The 14,378-nt window shown below is 43.6% G+C and overlaps 1 long non-coding RNA gene across 1 annotated transcript; it reads right to left on the bottom strand.

Annotated features, from left to right (window-relative positions):
- Nucleotides 1-752: 752 nt before the first annotated feature.
- Nucleotides 753-2,187, bottom strand: LOC121557690. The gene is made up of 2 exons (XR_005998371.2): nt 1,909-2,187; nt 753-1,652 (listed from the first exon to the last, which is right to left on the bottom strand). It is a non-coding gene; the product is annotated as an uncharacterized LOC121557690 (long non-coding RNA).
- Nucleotides 2,188-14,378: the final 12,191 nt, after the last annotated feature.

Raw genomic sequence — 14,378 nt, 5'->3', positions numbered from 1 at the left:
AGGTGTGGGCAAGCCTCCTCTTTCCCATCGGCTCAGAGTGTCCATCACATCTTGCATGGCGGTGCCGAGTCTACGGATCATGGCGTCCTGGCTGCTGACCCGATCCTCCAGCGACTCGGTCACCACCGCTGGTCCTGCTGACTCCATGGGTGGTGTGTTATTCTGTCAGACTGGGGTGATGTGTATGCGGTAGTGAAGTCAGGCGCAGGACACAGAGGATCAGGAATGACTACTTTACTTCCAGTAATACGCACAAAAACAAAAGTCTCCAACACTAGAGGAGTAACACGCGGAGTGCGTAAAATAACGAGCTAGCAATGCCAAACATACGACAGGACAAAAGGACAATAACACACAAAGGCAAACATAAAACAAGGGAACTTATATGTTACATAATCAATACAAAATAAGAAACAGGTGTACAAACTAGACAACACAAGACACACACCGAAACATCAATCGGCAGTAGCTAGTACTCTGGGGATGACGAACGCCGAAGCCTGCCCGAGCAAGGAGGAGGAGCAGCCTCGGCGGCATCCGTGACAAAGTGGCAAAGAAAGTTTGGTTTGTTTAGAGTTGTTTAGAGCAACAACAGCCCTCTGGGACCGGCCAGTTGTGTATAGCCATAGCACGATTTTGGTGACCTTATTTGACCTTTTCTGCCGTGTTTTGAGACATGGTTCGATCCCACCCAGGGACACATGATTATTTACAATATTTGTTACACTGTACTCAAAACATGAATCATATGATAAAAGTTTACTCTGTTTATTAAAATAAACATAAGAGAGAAGTTGGTACACTGTACTTAAAACAATAATTACATTACAAGTTTTAATAAAGTTTAATCAGTTTATGGAGTGTTTTTGTCTTCAATTCTTTATTATAGTAACTTTATTAAAATTCCCTCAGACCAAATCATTTTACAGGAGGACACACTTTCAATATTCTACCTTGGCAGTTACATGCTTCATATTTATTAATTTATTCATGCAACAATCCTAGATAGTTGTTTTAGGTCTGTTTAGTGTAAACGGTTTGATATGTGAATGTAAATACATTGCTTTTTATTTTCTTAAAATGGCACTTGTCTCCTTTTCACCTCATGTAACACCTGATTTACTTAACAAGAGGTGGTCCAGGTGAGTCATGACATAGCACAAGTTGGGGCTTTCCTCTTTTGTTCTCTATTGTTCCTCTATTGTTCCTCAAGCAAAATGAAATCACAGATTCCCATCAGACCAACTCTGCTTAATCTAAGGATTTTCTCTTTCTTCAGTTCGCTCCTTCCTCACTACATCCCTCTTCTTTGAGGCCTCCAGCTCCCATTGAAAGAAGGCAGCGGCAGCAAAATCCTCAAATGGCATCCTTGAAATGGTGAGGCTTTCTGCTGTGTAAGTGCAGGTCTTAGGGGACGTGACTGGGACACTGACTGTTTCACTCTCTGCAGTGACATAATGTGAGTGTCTCTAAGAGCTTCTCTGGGCTGGTGTTAAAAGCAAATCAGATCCACCCACTTCAGGATCTCTTCCTCCCCGTGGTGCTTGGCCAGTAGGACATCACTTGCAGCTCTAATGGGCTCTGTCCATCGGTCGTGGTCCAAGATGAAGAGGGCAGTGGTGGTGTGGCTGGAAGAGGTGTGCTTGGCAGATCTGAAAGAGAGGCAAAATATTATTTTAATGACAAAGCCTTTACTATACACTAACCTAAATCAAGGGTGCACTTGTGTGTGTGTGTGTGTGTGTGTGTGTGTGTGTGTGTGTGTGTGTGTGTGTGTGTGTGTGTGTGTGTGTGTGTGTGTGTGTGTGTGTGTGTGTGTGTGTGTGTGTGTGTGTGTGTGTGTGTGTGTGACAGAAGGAGTTAGTGCCTGCACACATAAGTATGTGTGTGTGATATCATTCAAATTACCTGTATCCAGCAGGAACTCTTCAGAGGAATCCTCTTTTGTTGTGGCAGGAGCTGGTGCCAAACGGGAGCGGAGCAGGACGGCCTGTAGAGAAGACCACTGTTAGAGCTGGGCCTGCTCTGTTGGGGCCGGATCGGTCTCAGCAGAGAGGAGAGCCAGAAGGTCATGCATGTCGTTCCTCTCCTGAAATAGAGGCCCAATTATCTTAAATGAGAATAATCATAAAGCTAAACTATGTGAGTAAGTGAGTGCGTGAGGGAGTGAGCGAGTGTGTGATTGAGAGGCGGAGAGTGAACTGTGTAATCATGTCGCTGTGCTGTCTCTTTTTTGTTGCATTCAGTCACTAATTGCGCAATATGAGCTTTTCCCGACTGCTCAGTGTACTCACCCTGACAATCCTTGGTGTGTGTGTGTTCATATGACACAGAAGTTTGTCAAGCTGACCAAGTCCTTGTAGTAGGACATTCAATGATTAGCTTTGGCATCAACTACTATCAACAGTGTACGGTAAAAAGGATATCAAACATTCAGATCTGTATTGACATAGGCTTAATCATGTGAAGTTACAAAACCTCTTGGGCTTAGTCATCACTCAAGTTTAACAACGGATATAGGTTACATTGCAAGTGTGTACTCACTTCTCGACCGTTGTGATATGCATTAATTGGCACAACCGTTGTTGAAAAATGCATTACATATCTGTTGTTCCACCTGAGTGTAGACTAAGCCAGGTCATGCTCCAATTCATGTCAGTTACTCTAAATCTAAATATGAACTTGAGTGATCTTAATTTTACTCAATACAAAGTCATTCCTTAACCCAACACTTTTCTCTGGTCCTTCCTGCTACTGTCAGGTGACTTCATGTTCGGGAATGGAAGACCTAGAGTAATGTAATTTTAACATGAAGTATGCATCATTTATAAAGATATCCACACAAATTAAGTGGCCACATTTATGAATGAAGTTAAATTTGAATTAGATATTTACCAACATTGTCTATGCGGCACCCACAATGGTGGCAGCTTTTTGTTTGCTGTGTGTTTAACAACAACATCACATAGTTACACCATGAGCAATAACAGATATGGAAATCATTCTCAATCTAAGTAACATCTATAAATTAATGAGACCAGGTGTGTCTCATCTGATTGAGAATTGCTGATACTATCTTTGAAAATCTGCCACTGAACCACACACTTCTATCTTGTGAGAGTACACAGAACATTTTAGCTTTAATTACCTGGTTGTCCCATTGAAGTCAACATCACTTTTTCATGGGAGACCTGCTGGTATGGATAAAGGCTTGAGTATTTTCACTCTTTAAAGCAGGTAAATAGCTAAACAAGTGACACCACCACAGTTGCATGAATTTGTGATCTCTCCATATGTTCACTTATCCATTTCTAAGCCCAACTAGCTAGATAGAACAGTGTTCAGGCTACATTGTTGTCATTCAGTAAAGGTGTAGCTAGCTACTGTAACTTTTACTGTACTAGCCTACTGTAGTTGTAGTACAACCAAGCTAGATAGCTAGCTACAAAGAAAACCATCAATTTCATCAGCACTGTTTTTAGCTAAATATACAGTACCAGTCAAAAGTTTGGACACACCTACTCATTCCAGGGTTTTTCTTTATTTTTACTATTTTCTACATTGTAGAATAATAGTGAAGACATCAAAACTATGAAATAACACATATGGAATCATGTAGTTACCAAAAAAGTGTTAAACAAATCAAAATATATTTTATATTTGAGATTTATCAAAGTAGCCACCATTTGCCTTGATGACAGCTTTGCACACTCTTGGCATTCAATCAACCAGCTTCATGAGGTAGTCACCTGGAATGCATTTCAGTTAACAGGTCTGCCTTGTTAAAAGTTAATTTGTGGAATTTCTTTCCTTCTTAATGTGTTTGAGCCAATCAGTTGTGTCGTGACAAGGTAGGGTTGGTATACAGAAGATAGCCCTATCTGGTAAAAGACCAAGTCCATATTATGGCACTTTTTTGTTACTCATCAGGACAGGAAATAGTCTTTGCAACACTAGTCATTCAGTGGAAGCTGTCCTCTCTAAGGGTCTGGAGTATTTCATGGGACATATAAGTGTCCAGTTGACCAACTGGGTTGCATTTGAGTGGACTTCCTCTTCTGTTGTTTTTCAACCAGCCTGTTTTCTTGGGGCCTGAGTCAGACCTGAGTTATGCGCGCACATAAATTGAACTTCGTTTTCTCTCTATGGGTATTCTGATCTTGAACTTAGCCACGAGGTAACACATGTTTCAGCCAGCTATTGGTTCAGCACAGAAATGGAGGTGTGGCAGAGTGTGTTTACAGATACACCTTATTCTGACCTTGACTTAATTCCCTCATAATTCCACCACATTTACGCGTTATGAAACGATGAATAAGGTCAAGCAACCTGTCAGTTCCAAGTGGAACAACATCTACTTTATTTTATTCCTATAGAAATAACACCATTCTCCATGCACTGTAATTTACACATTTATAAGAGCTATTGATAAGAGCTAGGTAAATGAGTAAGCCGTTTGGATAAGGGAATTGTAAATATAAATGACAATTGTTCTAGATCTATTTTACCTGGAGACAAATGTGAAACCAATCATATGGCAGAAAACTGAAGCATACCAACTTTCCCACAGTGACCTTTATTAAATGTTGTGCCGTTATGCAGAATTGAAATTGTATGGCCTTTTAACTTGAAGGGATGAAACTTGGAAACACAAGCCAAATGGGTATAACATAGAGAATGATAGAGAGTGCTTCCCTTTATATTTCCCATCATGGTGTCTGTGAGCGCACTGGCAGCACCTTTGAGGCAATCTCCATTTTGAAGTCATCAATTTTATTTTTCACGATTGGCTGATCCCTCCTGATGACCTAGTTGGACATAACTCCAACAGGATCATCAGGAGGAATCAGCCAATGAAGTTGGAAGTACCACCCAGTTGACAACATTAAAATGGTGGAAGCTCTCAATGGCGCTGCCAATGCTAAATGGCCTTTAGGCCACTAGAGGCCTCTTTCATTCTCTATATGGGGTATACCCATTATAATAATTATTATAATAATGTGCCATTTAGCAGACGCTTTTATCCAAAGCGACTTACAGTCATGCGTGCATACATTTTTGTGTATGGGTGGTCCTGGGGATCGAACCCACTACCCTGGCATTACAAGCGCCATGCTTTACCAGCTGAGCTACAGAGGACCACATTACAAAGGATACATGTAATGACGATGCAAAGCATTGCGCAATGACAGTCGCGCCAATGTTTTAATTATATACCCTGACTTTCTCTGTTTCCTATTTCTATCATGTTAAATATTAGCCACTGTCAGTACCAACCGTCAGTAGGCCTAATAACCACACATATTTAACTGCCAATTTACTGTTAGTTCCCTTCAGTTGGTATAGCCTACATTTCGTATCTTTAATTAGCCTACATTGTTTCGTTACCTTAATTTGCTTCCCCTGTAAACGCTGTCACGGCCGTTGATAATATTTAATGTAAAAAAAATAAATGTAGGCTAATTAAATCATTATGGAGTGGAGCGCAGACCAAGCAGTTTGAATGTGACCCATAGCGCAATAATTGACCGTGTCATCACACAGTTCCATGGTCAGTGTGGACAATAGACCAGGGTATTGTACACTATTCACCCTATTACAATTATATGTACACTAATCTTACAACATTACCCTGAATTGAAGAACTTAATGTGACAAATTTCAGAATAAATCAAACGTGCGTAAAGGTTCTCCATCCCAGTTTTCCATGAGTGCACTAGGGATCATAAAAACGTCCCTAAAATTACATATTGTGAAATTTGTGTTTTTAAAGCTACACATGGGTTCTGAAACAGAGATAAATATGCATATGTTTTGATGACTATCTTTCATTGAGCTCCATTCTGAACGCATCATCCATAGGCTACATTCTAGTTGTACTTTATGATCGCTGGAGACAAATTGAAATCCAGTCATATGGCGGCAAACTGAAGTTTATGAAATGCTGGCCTTATAACTTTCAGGGATGAAAAAATAAATAAAAAAAGCCCCACGGCCTATGATTTCTTAATCTGGCCCTGCATGCGCAAATGACAGCCCACTAAGCATTTACCATTTGGGTCCACACCTCCCACTGGGCAAAAACTGGTTTAATCAACGTTGTTTCCATGTAATTTCAACCAAAAGTGGAAACTCATTGGATTTGCTCAATGTCATCAACGTAAGAGCATTTCATCTTATTTTCCTTTAACCATTTTTCGATCAATGAGAGAAGATTTGAAATAAACAAGATGGCAACGTATTGTATTACTTCATGGAGCAAAACTTTTATTTATTTTCATAACGAAACACCTGCAACTGGACACAGACAATTTAGAAGATATACTGTATATATACTGTAACGAGGATCATATCGCCAAGTTAAGGTTGGTCGAAAATTCTTTGTGCTATCCCAAACAGTACCTATACTTTAACGGCTAATGGAGCATCACATTAGCTCGTTACAGTGTGCTAGCTAACCTCCCCCCACAACTACACACACAGCCCCAGGAAGATGTTCTGCACTCAATGGAAGCAGAAACGCCTCTTCCTTACTTTTTTTATTTCATTGTTCAATAAAGGGTGTGTCAAGAAAAACATCACACAAGGATGTGTAGGGAAATATGACAGATACAAAAGGAGTGGCAGAGAAAGTTTGGTTTGTTTAGAGTAGGGATTGGCAACTCTAGCGCTCAGGGGCCTGATTGGTATCACACCTGAAAACCATGATTAGTGGTATTCAGTTTATTGGAGTTACAGTAGATGTGTTAGCAGGGGCTGGGGAAAAAGTGTATCACTAATCAGGCCCCGTGGAATGGAGATGCCCACCCACCAGGCACACAGGTTGAATCAACATTGTTTCCACGTCATTTCAATGAAATTATATTGAAACAACATGGAATAGATGTTGAATGGACTTGTTTAGAGCTTAACTCGGACTGCAAGGTTCCAGCACCGTGCCCATACTCAGCACACACCTTCAGCTTGGGAAGCATTACATTTCAACCATCAACGGTCCAAGTATACTTGACTTTTTGAACTACTATAGAACAATTTTCTAAATGGCAAAATGTTCTAGATGTCACAATGGTCTCTGGGGTGTAACTTGATTTGCTAATGTAACACTTGTGAGTTCTGTTTGTTGGAATCACAGAACTAGAATTAATTAAATTTCTATCGTTGGAATTCTTGTTGATGTAAAATGCTCAGGATTACAACAATGCCCGCATTCAATAAATAGAGAGATTGAACGGGATCTTAAGCACTTACAAATTCGTAACATATCCAGGTGAAAGCTATGATCCCTTATTGATGTCACTTAAATGAGTGTATATGAAGGGGATGAGTCAGGTTAAAGAAGGATTTTTAAGCCTTGAGACAACTGAAACATGGATTGTGTATGTGTGCAATTCAGAGGGTGAATGGGCAAGACAAAATATTTAAATACCTTTGAACAGGGTATCGTAGTAGGTGCCAGGCGCACTGGTTTGTGTCAAGAACTGCAACGCTGCAGGGGTTTTCACGCTCAACAGTTTCCCGTGTGTATCAAGAATGGTCCACCACCCAAAGGACATCCAGCCAACTTGACACAACTGTGGGAAGCATTGGAGTCAACATGGGCCAGCATCCCTGTGGCATGTTTTCGACACCTTGTAGAGTTTCATGCCCCAACAAATTGAGGCTGTTCTTAGGGCAAAAGGTGTTCCTAATGATTGGTATACTCAGTGTATATATCTTATTTTTTGCAGGACATAACATATCATACGAAATGGATGACGTTGTACACAATTGTGCAACATTTACGGGGACCCATTTTGGCTCGTGAGCGATACTTTCAAAACTACCGGCTGAAATTATACAAAACCTTTAACGCATCTTTAGAGGGTTGAATAACACCCTTAAAATGGACACCTAACAGCTGTAATTGAAGGTTGATTGCATAACCCTAGTTCTCTGATAATATGAGTGATGTCTCTCACTATGGGGACATGCCCTTCTAGGCAGAGTCACAGGAAGTGGGGAACCCCATTCATTATAAGGCGCCACGGTCCCATCCTCTACTTCATTATCAAGCATATGTTTTCTTCCTTAAGCAAGCGTGAAGGGAAACACGGTGAGAGACCTCACTCATATTATCAGAGAACCGGATTTACGCAAGTAACCTTAAGTTATCTTGCAAATACTTGTTTCGTTGTCTCACCATGGGGATATAGCCAACACAGCGCTTGTATAATCTCCGAAGCTAGGTAGTCATGACAGAACCATGTCTCAGAGGCCCCCCGAACTAAGAGACATACGCGCAGAGCAGGCGCAAAGACATTCATTCAGTAGAAGCCTCAAAACAAATGAGGGGTAACCAACGTACAGCATAATACGTCTCTATACAGAGATGCTGCAAGCGATGCCCTTGAGTGGTCCTGAACACGGTAGCAAAGAGACCCTCAAGCCATACCGAGGTAGCATACCCATGCTAACTTAATGGACCTCAGCTATCAAAACGAGGAAAGTTGTTTGATGAGAGAGAGGAGAGAGAAGTGTCCTCTACCTTGGGGCGACACCCAAGAGACAGGGAGAGCAGTTCTTGTGTCAAGCTGAACTCTAGAAAGCAGATGCACCCCTCCTCCACTTTGGGGGAGTCTGTCTTCTGCCCGAGAAGGGGCAGGGCCGGACATTGTATGACCTGTGCCATGCTCCTCTCCACCGCTGGGGACAGACCCCTAGGTCGGGACTTCGAAGCGGCTGCAGTGAAGGACTGCTTGCCCCAGGACTGTGTCGGTGGGGTCTGGAGCCCCTGGATGCCGAGAGCTGTCTACAAGCCTGATGACTCGCGCTCACAAAAGGTAGGCTTTTATAGACATAACAAGGCTCTGTGCCCCTTGGCAAGGGGACATAGAGTGTTATATTTCTGGAGGCAGGGTGCTGTAAGCACGGAGTGGGGACAGTGCTAGGTGGCGACTGATATTTACCCGTCCAGCCTCGGCTTGAACTTAAAGCGGTACCGAGGGGACAACTTTAGCTTGGAGGGCACTTGTGCCCAGAACAACCGTCTTTTAGCCCTGCTTCGGCGAGTGGTTGTAAAAACTAGCCTTGATGCGGTAGCTCGCTTGGTTTTAGCGTCTCTTGGACCGGAGTACCATGTAAGTGGGACTAGTTAAGGAAGCAAGGATGACCCACAGAAAGTAGGTGAACTATGCAAGAGAGCTAAGCTAGCCATGTGCTAGCTGAGGTACCCCACGTGAGAGTTTAGCCTAGCTCAGGTTAGCAGTGGTAACGCTAGCCTTGTCGCGTTAGCTAGCCTGTTTTATGCCGTCTTGTGGACTGAATCACTGAGTAGTGGGACCGGTTCAAACAGTAAGCACAAGCAACTGGGTACTAGGCAAACTATATATGAGAGTTAGGCTAGCAATTTGCCAGACGGTAGTTAATACTGTACCTAGCTGGTGTTTGCCGCAAGGGCTAGTAGCCTGTCTTAAGCTGACACAGACCGGTTCTAGATAATGCTGTACAACACTCAAAGGATTCGGTGTCGCCGAGTGCTGCCTGAGCATGTTAACCGGGATATCAATCAATCAATCCATTTTATTTTATATAGCCCTTCGTACATCAGCTGATATCTCGAAGTGCTGTACAGAAACCCAGCCTAAAACCCCAAACAGCTAGTAATGCAGGTGTAGAAGCACGGTGGCTAGGAAAAACTCCCTAGAAAGGCCAAAACCTAGGAAGAAACCTAGAGAGGAACCAGGCTATGAGGGGTGGCCAGTCCTCTTCTGGCTGTGCCGGGTGGAGATTATAACAGAACCATGCTAAGATGTTCAAAAATGTTCATAAGTGACAAGCATGGTCAAATAATAATCAGGAATAAATCTCAGTTGGCTTTTCATAGCCGATCATTAAGAGTTGAAAACAGCAGGTCTGGGACAGGTAGGGGTTCCATAACCGCAGGCAGAACAGTTGAAACTGGAATAGCAGCAAGGCCAGGCGGACTGGGGACAGCAAGGAGTCACCACGGCCGGTAGTCCCGACGTATGGTCCTAGGGCTCAGGTCTCTCAGTTGGCTTTTCATAGCCGATCATTAAGAGTTGAAAACAGCAGGTCTGGGACAGGTAGGGGTTTCGTAACCGCAGGCAGAACAGTTGAAACTGGAATAGCAGCAAGGCCAGGCGGACTGGGGACAGCAAGGTGTCAGCATGCCCGGTAGTCCTGACGTATGGTCCTAGGGCTCAGGTTCTCAGAGAGAAAGAGAGAACGAGAGAATTAGAGAGAGCATACTTAAATTCACACAGGACACTGGATAAGACAGGAGAAGTACTCCAGGTATAACCAACTAACCCCAGCCCCCCCGACACATAAACTACTGCAGCATAAATACTGGAGGCTGAGACAGGAGCGGTCCGGGAGACACTGTGGCCCCATCCGAAGAAACCCCCGGACAGGGCCAAACAGGAAGGATATAACCCCACCCACTCTGCCAAAGCACAGCCCCCGCACCACTAGAGGGATATCCTCAACCACCAACTTACAATCCTGAGACAAGGCCGAGTATAGCCCACAGAGGTCTCCACCACAGCACAAACCAAGGGGGCGCCAACCCAGACAGGAAGATCACGTCAGTAACTCAACCCACTCAAGTGACGCACCCCTCCTAGGGACGGCATGAAAGAGCACCAGCAAGCCAGTGACTCAGCCCCTGTAACAGGGTTAGAGGCAGAGAACCCCAGTGGAGAGAGGGGAACCGGCCTGGCAGAGACAGCAAGGGCTGTTCGTTGCTCCAGAGCCCTTTCCGTTCACCTTCACACTCCTGGGCCAGACTACACTCAATCATAAGACCTACTGAAGAGATAAGTCTTCAGTAAAGACTTAAAGGTCGAGACCGAGTCTGCGTCTCTCACATGGGTAGGCAAACTGTTCCATAAAAATGGAGATCTATAGGAGAAAGCCCTGCCTCCCGCTGTTTGCTTAGAAATTCTAGGGACAATTAGGAGGCTCGCTTCTTGTGACCGTAGCGTACGTATTGGTATGTACGGCAGGACCAACTCGGAAAGATAGGTAGGAGCAAGCCCATGTAACGCTTTTATAGGTTAACAGTAAAACCTTGAAATCAGCCCTTGCCTTAACAGGAAGCCAGTGTAGGGAAGCTAGCACTGGAGTAATATGATCAAATTTCTTGGTTCTAGTCAGGATTCTAGCAGCCGTATTTAGCACTAACTGAAGTTTATTTAGTGCTTTATCCGGGTAGCCGGAAAGTAGAGCATTGCAGTAGTCTAACCTAGAAGTAACAAATGCATGGATTAATTTTTCTGCATCATTTTTGGACAGAAAATTTCTGATTTTTGCAATGTTACGTAGATGGAAAAAAGCTGTCCTTGAAACAGTCTTGATATGTTCGTCAAAAGAGAGATCAGGGTCAAGAGTAACGCCTGAGGTCCTTCACAGTTTTATTTGAGACGACTTTACAACCATCAAGATGAATTGTCAGATTTAACAGAAGATCTCTTTGTTTCTTGGGACCTAGAACAAGCATCTCTGTTTTGTCCGAGTTTAAAAGTAGAAAGTTTTCAGCCATCCACTTCCTTATGTCTGAAACACAGGCTTCTAGCGAGGGCAATTTTGGGGCTTCACCATGTTTCATTGAAATGTACAGCTGTGTGTCATCCGCATAGCAGTGAAAGTTAACATTATGTTTTCGAATAACATCCCCAAGAGGTAAAATATATAGTGAAAACAATAGTGGTCCTAAAACGGAACCTTGAGGAACACCGAAATGTACAGTTGATTTGTCGGAGGACAGACCATTCACAGAGACAAACTGATATCTTTCCGACAGGTAAGATCTAAACCAGGCCAGAACTTGTCCGTGTAGACCAATTTGGGTTTCCAGTCTCTCCAAAAGAATGTGGTGATCGATGGTGTCAAAGGCAGCACTAAGGTCTAGTAGCACGAGGACAGATGCAGAGCCTCGGTCTGACGCCATTAAAAGGTCATTTACCACCTTCACAAGTGCAGTCTCAGTGCTATGATGGGGTCTAAAACCAGACTGAAGCATTTCGTATACATTGTTTGTCTTCAGAAAGGCAGTGAGTTGCTGCGCAACAGCTTTTTCTAAAAATTTTGAGAGGAATGGAAGATTCGATATAGGCCGATAGTTTTTTATATTTTCCGGGTCAAGGTCTGGCTTTTTCAAGAGAGGCTTTATCACTGCCACTTTTAGTGAGTTTGGTACACATCCGGTGGATAGAGAGCTGTTTATTATGTTCAACATAGGAGGGCCAAGCACAGGAAGCAGCTCCTTCAGCAGTTTAGTAGGAATAGGATCCAGTATGCAGCTTGAAGGTTTAGAGGCCATGATTATTTTCATCATTGTGTCAAGAGATATAGTACTAAAACACTTAAGTGTCTCTCCCGATCCCAGGCCCTCGCAGAGCTGTGCAGATCCAGGACAGCTAAGCCCTGGAGGAATACGCAGATTCAAAGAGGAGTCCGTAATTTGCTTTCTAATGGTCATGATCTTTTCCTCAAAGAAGTTCATGAATTTATTACTGCTGAAGTGAAAGCCATCCTCTCTTGGGGAATGCTGCTTTTTAGTTAGCTTTGCAACAGTATCAAAAATAAATTTTGGATTGTTCTTATTTTCCTCGATTAAGTTGGAAAAGTAGGATGATCGAGCAGCAGTGAGGGCTCTTCGGTACTGCACGGTACTGTCTTTCCAAGCTAGTCGGAAGACTTCCAGTTTGGTGTGGCGCCATTTCCGTTCCAATTTCCTGGAAGCTTGCTTCAAAGCTCGGGTATTTTCTGTATACCAGGGAGCTTTCTAGACTGCGTGTGCTAGACGATGCTTAGGTGTGGGATTCTTGTAATTGGCATTAGCTAGCTAAGTGGTCACCCACTAGACTACTAGCTTAGCCAAAGCTAGCACCGTGTTAGCTGAAGAGAACCATGTTGCTATTCAGTCTAGAAAGCCTCTTTTGACCATACTAACCTGCTGTGTAACCGGTCAGTTTAGCCGTAGTAATTCCATCAATTTCAGTGCTTGTCTTAGTTCGCCCAGTAAGGAGAAAGCAGTAGCCATATCTCAGAGTGAGACGGTTCTGTCAGCAAGGTTATGCGTGTGCTACTCAAAGCCTGAACATGGGGTCTGTAAAGCTTAGCTAGCTAGTAGAAGCCTAGTGGGCTAAACGCCAAGCTGTAGTTAGCACTCTGTTAGTCGGAGAGCACCGCGTGGGGGTGTTGCTCTACAGGCTGAAAATCTCCCACAACCATAGTACGGAGAGGCAAAACCAGTCAGTCTAGCCAGCGAGGGTGCTGATAAGCTAAACGAGGGGAGAAGTAATGCTACCAAGTGCAGGTAGAAATAGCTAGCAGAAACAGTGAGCTCTAATTGTGTGCTGTCCGACGTTAGCTGTGGAGCTCGTCCTGGCGTTCGCTAGCTAGTGTCGTGTATTGGGATTATGCCTTTGTTAAATGTTTTTCTTGAAGAAATTGAATGTTGTTTATGTTAGGTCAAATGTAGCCGTTTGGAGGGTGACGCCCCAGGGGAGACTGGTGATTGGCCAGAAGAGGGAGCCACCCATCTTTTTGCATTGTTTATAAATAGGGGCTAGACAAAGAAAGGGCAGAACGGCCATTGCAATCTGGGACGCCGTTCTCCGGATGTCATGACATCTGTCACTCATGCTGAAAGCTTGTAATATGAATAAACTTATGATCAAGGTTCAGTATGAGCAGACTCCTTTGTTTATCAGCAATAATTGCCAGCATTCACCCGATACGACAAATGGCGCCCAACGTGGGGCTGGTCTGCACCTCTCCTCTGTTTCATTCAGCCGCCAGGCTAACTCGCTTTGAAGCCATGGCCAGACAAGGGTGAGTTTTTCTTACCGCTTTGGAGCTTGTTAGGTTGGATACTGCTTGTGTACACTGGAGAAATGTACCATACGACCGTGCCTCGTGTGGCGTTATTGCTGATGACTGGGGGTCTGGCTAATCATTATAAAACATTTAAAAACAGCGCAAAAGTGGGTAGAGCTTATGGATTGTTTATAGAGATGCGTTGCTTGAATAGTAAGTCAAGAACAATCGGGGCCAAGATATGTATACAAGTTAGGACATTGCAGGATTTGATAAGCCCTCGGAACAAACGAGGCGACCCCTATGGTGGGCCATAAATCCTGGTAACGCGCTATGTGTTGTCAGGTCAGTCTTGGACTGGAGTTTGGTTGTAGATTTAGTGGGGGTTGCTTGCCCATCTTCTGTCCGACGGGATATCTGCTTGGGGGGGACCGCTCATAAAATATCCAGAACTCACGGCAGCCTAAAGTTAGGACAAAGGAAAAAGTAATTAAAGACGCAATGTCGGGTACATTGTTTTTATGCTACACGGTGCATACAGGCTAAGGCTAATG

The sequence above is a fragment of the Coregonus clupeaformis genome, unplaced genomic scaffold (assembly GCF_020615455.1).
Source record: "Coregonus clupeaformis isolate EN_2021a unplaced genomic scaffold, ASM2061545v1 scaf0238, whole genome shotgun sequence".
Lineage (NCBI taxonomy): Eukaryota > Metazoa > Chordata > Actinopteri > Salmoniformes > Salmonidae > Coregonus > Coregonus clupeaformis.
This window is presented reverse-complemented; position numbering and strand designations above follow the sequence as displayed.